Source organism: Euprymna scolopes, chromosome 39 (genome assembly GCF_053919585.1).
Source record: "Euprymna scolopes isolate OS-2025 chromosome 39, ASM5391958v1, whole genome shotgun sequence".
In the NCBI taxonomy this organism is placed as follows: domain Eukaryota; kingdom Metazoa; phylum Mollusca; class Cephalopoda; order Sepiida; family Sepiolidae; genus Euprymna; species Euprymna scolopes.
Genome location: NC_136520.1, coordinates 13796767 through 13807155, shown reverse-complemented (window position 1 = coordinate 13807155; position 10389 = coordinate 13796767). Strand labels below are relative to the sequence as shown.

Below are 10389 nucleotides of genomic sequence, written 5' to 3'. Positions count from 1 at the left end.
ATGTATATATATATATATATATATATAACAAATAAATGATGAAATTCTATATTGCAAATAGCATTTTGTTGACTAGCTTACAATTTATTCCTTTAATTCCGTTGGCATTCACACTAACACACACATACATACTCACACAAACATTAACACACTCTTTCTCTCATATATATATGTGTGTGTGTGTGTGTGTGTATGTGTGTGTGTGTGTGTGTGTGTGTGTGTGTGTGTGTGTGTGTGTGTGTGTAGATAAACACCAATAGATAATTTTTAAATGTTTATATATTTTCGGTATTTAGTGCCTATGTCTTTACGTGTAGGAATATAGAAATTCTTTCGAAACAAAACAAAAAAAAAGGCTTATGTTCCATTCAAAATTATATATTTTCGACCGATCTTTCAGCCTTCTTCAGTGTGAATGATATAAAAATGTGTGACAGGCGGCAGGGTTAGCAGTAGGAGGAGCACACGTATAGCCAATGAGATTGAGAACCATCCACCCTTTCTTGTTTTTCTGCTAACTTCCGTCGGTGTAGATAATTGCCACAGGACAGAGTATACAGTAGACCGCAGGTTTTACATGAGAGTTTCCTTCTCCTATATTCATGTTTTAACGAGGGCTAAAGGTGTATCTTTCCCAATGAATGAATGCACCTCCATATACCAACCTGGAAATTTTTATAACTTTTCAAAATGGTGACCACTCTGGTACTGGCCAGGCTCACTGTTGCTTAATCGCGGTGATCTGGCGAGAATCAGTGTGTCAACGTGAATGGGCCGTGTGTGTATATATATATATATATATATATATATATATATATATATATATATACATGTACATATATCTGTATCTATATATGTGTATAGATATATGCATATATGTGTATATATATATTTATATATATGTATATATATGTATATATTATATGTATATTTATGTATATATATATATATATATGCATATATATGTATGTATATATATGCATATATATGTATATATATATGTACTTATATATATATACTTATACATACTTATACATATACATGTGTATATGTATATATGTATATATATATAGAGAGAGAGATATACAGTGTGACCCCAAAAACGGGCCTAACTCTTATTAGGCTCCATTTCTTAGTGGTTTGTCTGAATGAAATGAAATTTTGGCCATAAATAGTTTATTATATTTCAAAACATCACATCAAAACACAAGGGTATTTAGTTTTTTTTTCTCCGTTCTATAGCATATGTTTTAGATGGCCTCCATTTAGCTTTTGTTTTTTGTGTGTCACCCTGTATATAGGTATATATGTATATATAGGTAAAGACGTGCATATATATGTATATATATATGTGTGTGTGTATACACATGTATATATATATATGTATATACGAGGAGCGTGCAATAAGTAATGCCTCTGACCAACTTCCCATAAGAGCAGAGTAACGAAACTTGGCACAGTTATTAGTCTTTCTCTACATAGGAACCAACCAGAGTTATGCATTTCTCCCATCGTTTGATGCAGCTCTGGAGACTGTTTTTGTAGAACATCCCAGCTTGGTTCTCCAACCACGACGTGACTTCAGAAATCAAGGCTGCATCATCTGCGAAACGCTTTTCTTTCAAAAACAACTTCATGGCTGGGAAGAGGTTAAAGTCAGGAGAGTAGAGAGGATGGGGAAGGATTTCATAATCACGCCTACATTACACGACTATAATCATTTTTATAACCATATTTTCTGCTTTTATTAGCGTCCTATGGATTATGACGATTAATATTTGACGGCCTTACATTTAGAATAGTTTCTCTTCTCGAAGGAGTGGGGCGGAAGTTTGATTTTAGTAGTGTATTTAGTTGGAACTAATTAAATATATATATATATATGCGTGTGTGTGGGTGGGTATGTATGTATAATATACATGTATATATATATATTATATATAAACATAATAAATATATATACACATATAATATATATATACATATTTATATAATATATATGATATAATGCATATAATATATATATATCATATATATAATATAGAATATATATATATATAAACATAATATATATACGATTTCACAACTTGCATACGAGGTGCGTGCAATAAGTAATGCCACTGACACACTTCCCGTTGCCTGATATGGCTGAAATTTTGCATGTGCAATGATTTATACCTTTCCGGTTTATGTTAAGAATTACAGCTCTGAACGAATTGTGATTTATGTTTTACAGGTGTTTTAACTGAGTCAGGTGTGAGATGGAACCTGTTGAATGTCGAGCAGTGGTCCGGTTTTTGTATTTGAAAGGACGTACACCGCAGGAGACTTTTGATGAAAGGAAAGAAACTTATGACGATAATACCCCATCATATGACCTTGTAAAACGCTGGCATCCTGAATTCAAATATGGCCGGAAGTTTGTGGAAAAAAACTGCCAGACCTTGTCGCCACCCTTCTGCCATTGGTGAGGCATCTCTCCGTCAAGTTGAGGTTGCCATTTTGCGAGATCGGCGCATTACTATTAGCCAAATAGCCCATGATGTCAAGATTATTACAGCGTCTGTGGAAACTATCATTAATAACTATTTACATATGCATAAGGTGTCTGCCAGATGGATTCCCAGGTTGTTCAAACCCTTCCAGAAGTGAGGACGCGTCGAGTGCGCGAGGATGAATTTGGAGATATGCCATGAAGATTACTCAAAGATTTTCAAAAGACTGGGTCCATAACTATGATCCAGAGACCAAAGCCCAGTCAATGCAGTGGGAGCACTTAAACTCACCATCTCCAAAGAAGGCAAGGAGACACCCCTCCGCTGGCAGGTGATACTCACAGTCTTCTGGGACCAGGACGGACTACTGGTGACAGATTTCCTGGAAAAGAGTACCACAATTACAGGAGCCTATTACGCTTCACTTTTGAGGAAATTAAGGGAAGCTATCAAGATCAAGAAGCGGGGCGAGATAAGCAAAGTTACCCTCCTCCTGCAGTCTACAACTCGCATATCGCCAGATCAGAAGCACTGGCGTGTTGTTATGAACTCCTCCCCGATCCTCCTTACTGTCCTGACTTTCACCTCTTCCCAGCCATGAAGTTGTTTTTGTAAAGAAAAGCGTTTCCCTGATGATGCACTCTTTATTTCTGAAGTCACGTCTTCAGAGCTGCATCAAACGATGGGAGAAATGCATAACTCTGGGTGGTTCCTATGTAGAGAAAGACTAATAACGGTGCCAAGTTTCGTTGCTCTACTGCTATGGGAAGTTGGTCAGGGGAATTACTTATTGCACGCCTCTCGTATATTCAATACACTAGCATTTCAGCGTGGCGTTGCCCGAGTGTTAGGAGGTGTATGCTGAGAAAAAACAAAAAGGGGGTTTAACTGTGACTCTTTTTATGACCCCTTAACATTTATTCTTTTGGGCTCAAGTTATTAAGTTAGATCTAACATTTCAAGTGTTTAGATCTCAAATTCTCGGAGGAGTATTGTAGAGTTCTCAAAGGTCAATGTGTTGAAATTTGACCCTTTAACAGCGGAATTTTTTTCAGAAAACCGATCACATTGATTTTTCCAAATCTCAGAACCTTTTATATCAAATTTCGAGACTGTAGACTAAAAATTGATAGAGTTAATGCGTAGGGAAATGTGCACAGACAGACAGATACACATACACACAGACAGACACCCATAAACGTTCACTTTGATAGATATACTAGAATTTCAGCCCGGCGTTGCCCGGATGTTTGATGTGGATGTTAAAAAAAAATCTTCAATATTTTTTATTTGACTCCTATTATGACCCCTTAAAATTAATTGTTCTGCGCTTAAATTAAGTTATTAAGTAAGATTCATGTCCAAAGAACCTAGATCTACAATTTCAAGTGTGTAGACTCAAAATTGTCGCAGGAGTTTGGTAGATTTCTCAAATGTCAGATCGTTAAACTTTGACACCTTAATACCCAATTTTTGGCCGAAAATGGATTACAAAGATTTTCCTAAACCTCAGTACCGGTATATAAAATTTCGAGTCTGTAGACTGAAAATTGACAGAGTTATTGCGTTGGAAAATGTACACAGACAGACAGACACACACACACAGAGAAACTTTCACTTTTATAGATTTAACAAAAATATATACGTATAGATAAATATGTATGGAAATCTTTTGGGGTTTACTGCACACTTTTTACGCAAATATTATGCAAGTATAAATCATGTAGAATATCTGCATGAATATAATTACACGTAATAGTGAACTAAGACTGATCATCCCACAAGAAAACCGCAAAAACTAATAGGGAATTACATAAAATGAATGTTTAAAAGAATATGCAAATTAGCTAAATCTTTTGCTACTGAATGCAATGCTACGATCCATACATAAGAACATTGTGTTTTCTTTTTAAATAATTAGAAAAGAGGATTGCCTTTTTTTGTTGTTCTTGTCCTTCGGGCCGAGATCAAGGTGTAGTATATGTTCTGCAGATGCAGCACTTAAGATAATTTGTACCAGTCAATGGAGGGGAAACCATCTATACTGGGACAATTATTTATTTTGTAACCAGAGTGCCCCTTTTTGCCTACTTTTAGGGGAGCTGGGTTTTACCCCACACTAAAAACGGCCTTGTGCCAATTTGCTTTGGTGGGGAAGCAAATAAATACAATAATTAGAAAAGATGAGATTTAATATGAATATCAATACACACAAACGAAAAACGAGTTTATAGGAGTATAGCCTAGCATTTTAGCCCGGTGTTGTCCGGGTGTTTGGAGGTGTATGTTGAGCAAAAAAGAAGTGATCAATTTTATTAACTTTGACCCCTAAAAATTCCTTGATAGCGAAATAAAAGTCATAACTTTGTGAATATCGCATGAATTTGAATAAAATTTAGGAAAATAACTAACCTTAAAGTAGTCACTTGATTATGCAATTTTTAATTTTTGTGACATATATATATTGAAATATTTATTGAAATATTGATGTTTACTGATCTGCAATATATCAATCGACGCAGTTAACTGACATAAGTGCTTCAAGGAAAGCTGGTAATCTGTGAGGTATTATGAGAAGTGTTGGTCAAGTAAGAAAGTCATACCGCAAGTGTTGATGGGCCAAATAAAATAATGTCATAGATAAGGACCGTCGCGTGTCTTTAGAGACATTAAGTACACAATATGATGTCAGTGTGGGAACTGTATACACACAAATCCACTCGCAAGGAACTGAAAATCCGAAAAATTTGCGCGATTGCACCAGTCCACGAATCTATTCTTGTCACATATTTTTTTACCAAGAGAATTCCTCATCTTCCATTTAGATCAAAACTTGCGCCCTGTGATTTATGCTTATTCCTTATTTCAGTGAAAAAGGGATGTCTTCGAGTCTAACGTAAACAAGTTTTTGATGAGCCGTTCCATATTAAGTTAACAAATTTACTGAATTACCATTATATACGATTACTATATTGTCCAATTTCTACTGTACACATTTTAACCCTTATCCTCAACTGGCCTCTTGCCTTGATAAGTGGTGATATCTATGCAAATAAATCTTGGAGGTTGTCGTTATGAGACACTTGTGGAGATTAAAGATACATTGCAATCGAAGATTACTTCGAAGGAAACAAGTATGCTGTGAGTATACTATAAATAAAAGTCTCCCTAAAACCGGGCAAATTATTAAAAGCAACTCACACACACACACCACACACACACACACACACACACACACACACACACACATATATATATATATATATACATATATATATATATACATATATATATATATATATATATATATATATATATATATATATATATATATATATATATATATATACACTCACCCAATAGGTCGCCGGTGTCCAAGTACATTTTTAAATATCTCAGCCCGCGTAGGCGTGTGCTTGAACAATCATTATTCTAAAAACCAATCCCGAGAGTAATTCCCCTAGCAATTTGTCGAAACAATAACGGTTTCTCATTGTTTATATAGTACGCGGTCGGTACCCGTTCTAAACTATATACACACACACACTCATACACACACACACCCACCCACACACACACACACACACACACATATATATATATATATATATATATATATATATATATATATATATATATGTAGATTGCGTGATAGGTTGATTATTAAACGCCACCGGGGACTTTCTTTAGCAAATACCCCACAAACCCCATCTGACTCGCATTCATGCAAAGCACAATAGTAAATTCGATTGTGTCCACTGATATAATTGTTGTTTGAGTAATCGATGACGATGGTGCTAGTGATGATGAGCAAAATTCTTCATTTAGTAATTGCAACGGAAAAATACTATGTGAATTAGTTGCGCAAAAGATCAAGCCTCGCTTCAGTTTTTGGGCTGGAGTAAATGTAATGCTTATGATGTAAGTCTCACCTAGAGGAGAACGCAGACGAGATTACTGAAGCAATGTTTTATATGTCCGAATTGTCCCTATGTAATGTCGCTGTCTTGCCTCTACTCCGCCTTCCGATCTTAGGTCATAACTGCCTGCGATTTGATGGAAATAAAAAAAACGCATAAGGAATTTAAGTAAAGTAAACGAGTGGAACTTTGGGGTTTCTACGACCTATGTGATATCGGAAAAAAGAAGAGGAAGAAGAAACAGTATTTAAGAAAGACAAAAAGAAAGAGAGATAGAGAGAGAAAACAAAACAAGACAAGCAGAACAGAAATACCGAATGAGAGGGAGTAGATAGAAGAAAACGCCGACAGGTTAGAGAGAGTGAGAGATAGACAGAGACAGAGAGAGAGAGAGATAGACAGAGAGAGTGGGAGAGGGGAATAAAAGATAGAGGAAGAGTAGAGTTGAAAGAGAGAAAGAAAGAGAAAAGATATATGTAAGGAAAGAGGAAAAAGAAACAGACAGTGAAGGTGGAGAGGGAAAGCAAGAAATAGAGAAAGAGAGATATAGTAAAACACAAAGAAAGACACGGAGAACGAGAGAGAAACGGAAAGTGAGGGATCAGAAAAGGAGAGAGACGGAAATAGTAAATGGGGGGGGGGCGCAAGCAACTGTTATGGAGAGGCAAACGACAATGAACTCGTATCCGGGCCGACAAAAGTGAAGCCCGAGAATTGTGATTACATGGATCTGTGACGCAAATCGTTTTTGGGTCAAGCCGTTTTATGGAGCAAGGTGCCAATGAATTCATGTCTGGGCCGACAAAAATCAACCATGAAAATCCGGGAATTATAGTGACCGGGAGATGACATAATTCGGTCGTGGGTCAGACCAAAAGCAAAATCGGGCTTGTCAAAATATGGATCCTTGACGTCAATTGGTTTATGGGTTTCCAGGTCGAGAAAGTCCATAAATTGAGATTGTAAACAAAACTAAGACAGAGAGAGAGAGGGGGGAGAGACACGCACAGACGACACGAGGACCGACTGTTACGTTCGCAATCCACCTCTCTCACCACCTCCGCCGTCGCCGCATTGTGTGCATATGGATATTTCCTAATAAACCAAGTCTGCTTTATAAAAAATATCTCGGATTCATTGATAAATGAATCAACTGTCATTTTAATCACTAGACGTTTCCCAACAGACCTATATGTAACAGACGTATAATTTGGTGTCGTCACCACTTTTATTCAGCAAGAATAAAAAAGAGGGAATCCACGAAGAATACTACGGAGAATACCACGATAACGCAACAAAAAAAGGGTAAAAAAAAACCAAAAAACTTATTACTACGGACAGATTATTGAAAAAAAAACAAACAAATCAAGACTGTCAAATTGAAAAAACAAAAAAACAAAAAAAAAATCAAAAACTTTCATTTTAAAGGAGAAAAAAGAGAAAAAGAGGGAAAAATAAAGAAAAACAAAACAAAAGACAAACGAGGTAAGTCGAACTCGGTTCTTTCCTTGCTTGCTTCTGTTCTAAGGTTATATATATATATATATATATATATATATATATATATACATTTTAAAAAAATCAAGCTTTCGGCTAAGAAAAAGAGAAAAAAAAGAAAAGAAAACAATTCGTGATTGTTTGACAAAATTAATCATACAGAGTTTTTTTTTTTGTCTTTTTGTACTTTTGTTTTCTCATCTGACGTAGTATTTGTTTGATGGAACAGCAAATCTTTTCAAATTTCGTACAGCGCTTAACCATGGAGCTTAGGAACGCTGTGGGGGCCCATCTAAAAAAAACTTACGAGGTGAGTCCCTTCCAAAGAATATAAGAACTTTAGAAAATAGAAGGGACGGTGGGTATAGGGTGTGTTTGCAAGATATAGAATGATAGTTTAGGATAGTCTGTGCTGCGGATGAAGAAAACTGCCAGGCAGCACTATTGACCACTATGGGGCTCGGTTTGGACTCTTCATTAACGGATTACTGGCAAATAATGTAGGGTTAAATTGGCTAGAATTGAAAAGGGCCTTAGCAGATTATTATGGGACCGTCGCAAATCCCAACAAGAACATAGTAGAGAGTCAAATTAAAAAAGAAGGATGAAGAGAAATAGTTGCTCATCATTGAATAGAAGGCAAACGAAAAAGACAGAAAAACCTGGAGAAATATAGGGAGAATAAGAGAGAGATAGAGAGAGAATAAGAGAGAGAGAGAGTGTGTGTGTGTGAGAGAGAGAGAGAGAGAGAAATACCTAATCAAAAAAAAAAAACAGGAACGGATTATCTGAGATTAAGAGAGACATAAATAATACAGAGAGAACGAACAAAATAATTATAGATAATCAAAGAAAGAAAATGATAGAAAATATTCTGGGTTGAACGATAAAGTTGTCGAGCTAAAAAAAATTTTAGTTTTAAAGATTTTTAAAAAAATCAATTTAGGTATAGCTCCTATCTATTTAATTTAGCCGCCTTCAGCCCTAATTACTGCTTTGATACAAGTCTGGAACTAGAAGAATGTTTTTCTTTACCAAAAGCGCCGGCGAGAGCTCGGTGAATACTGAGCGGATGCCAGCGATCGCGATGGTTTTTGTATCCTGGGATGTAATTTTCTCACCGTATAGCCAAACGAAGTAGTCCAGCGTGTTCAGGTCGGAGAAGGAGCGGATCCCAATGAGAGAAGTGTACAGAATCATAGTACTCTTTCTAAAGCCAAGCTTGGATCTCTTTGGCCGAATCCGTCAGCAACACCAATGGTCTGCCAGCGGCCAACAAATTGCACCAGGTGATCACCACACTCTTAATAAAATCCCAGGTACACTTTCGTGTTGATTTTCAAGCTGACTTCGAAGATGTGAGGGGGCATAATTTTTCCCTCATTTAAAACCACACCGTAAACATTACCCGTGTCAGAAAGAACCGTCTAATGCGTTGAGCTGCTCTCTCAAACGTTGATCCGTCTGGATTTGTATTTTTAGGGCGCTGACAATGGTCCTGTTTTCATAATTCGATTCGGTAAAGAGCAATATTTTTACAGCCGCACATCTCCGATTTCGTTTGTTGAACATTATGTCACTATTAGACATGATAGAAGGCATCGATCGTTCTTGGGATTTGCACACAACTGGCCAACTAGAAGATGGTCTGTTATAAAAAAATGAAAACCTGCTTTGATCAACCGGAAATTGAATAATGCCCTCTTTTCTAATGCCGACAATTTTTATCATTCTTCCCTTTATAGGGAAAAGAGATTTGGAGAGAGTGCCAAATAAAAAGAGAAATGCATAACAGTTATCTAAAAATTGAGCGTGAAAGATAGGAACTCATATACGGAAATACAAAGGTAGGGGGTAGGGGGTAGGAAAGAGGAAAGCGAAAACATATGCAGATTATCAAAGAGATAGACAGAAGCTTGAGAGAGAGAGAGATAGAGAAAGGGAGATAGAGAGAGGGAACTGGAGGAGAATGAGAAATGAAGAAAGAGTCATAGGGAAAGGCCTTGGAGTAAAGAGTGAAGAAAGGAGGGAAAAGAGAGGCGATTGAATAGAAAGATAAGACAAAAGAAAGAAATGGGGAAAACTGATATTGCATAGACAGACGAGAAGGTAGAGAGTAACAGAGAGGGGGCTAAATATGCGTAAGTAACACATAATCTTATATCCAAGACAAAGAGATGCAGAAAGTGAGTGCGAGAAAGAAAGAAATAGGAAAGAGAGAGGGCAAAACAAAAAGAGAAGAAGACGGGGACAAATGATAGACACATTTTAGAATACGTATTGAAGAGAAAAGGAAGAGAAGGAACGAGTGGGGGGAAAGGAGGAAGAAATAAAAGTGAGATATGAAAGGGCGAGGGAGTAAAGAGAGACAGATTGAAAGATCAATACACATATACACTTGCAGCGAGAAAGACATAAAAAGACAAAGATAAGAAAAAAAGGAAACATAGACTTAGAGAAAAAGATAGAGAGACTAA

At 36.4% G+C, this 10389-nt stretch overlaps 1 protein-coding gene across 16 annotated transcripts in view; it reads left to right on the top strand.

The window, feature by feature from the left end:
- Positions 1–10389, top strand: part of LOC145263650 (5-hydroxytryptamine receptor-like) — a 1538699-nt gene that overhangs the window by 644968 nt on the left and 883342 nt on the right. For 2 of the 16 annotated variants that reach the window (XM_080120524.1, XM_080120522.1), the window contains exon 1: positions 5948–7900. The exons of the other annotated variants lie outside the window; for them this stretch is intronic. The gene's annotated coding sequence lies outside the window, so the exon portion shown is untranslated. Of the gene's footprint in view, positions 1–5947; positions 7901–10389 lie in introns of those variants that run through there. 16 annotated transcript variants of the gene reach the window in all.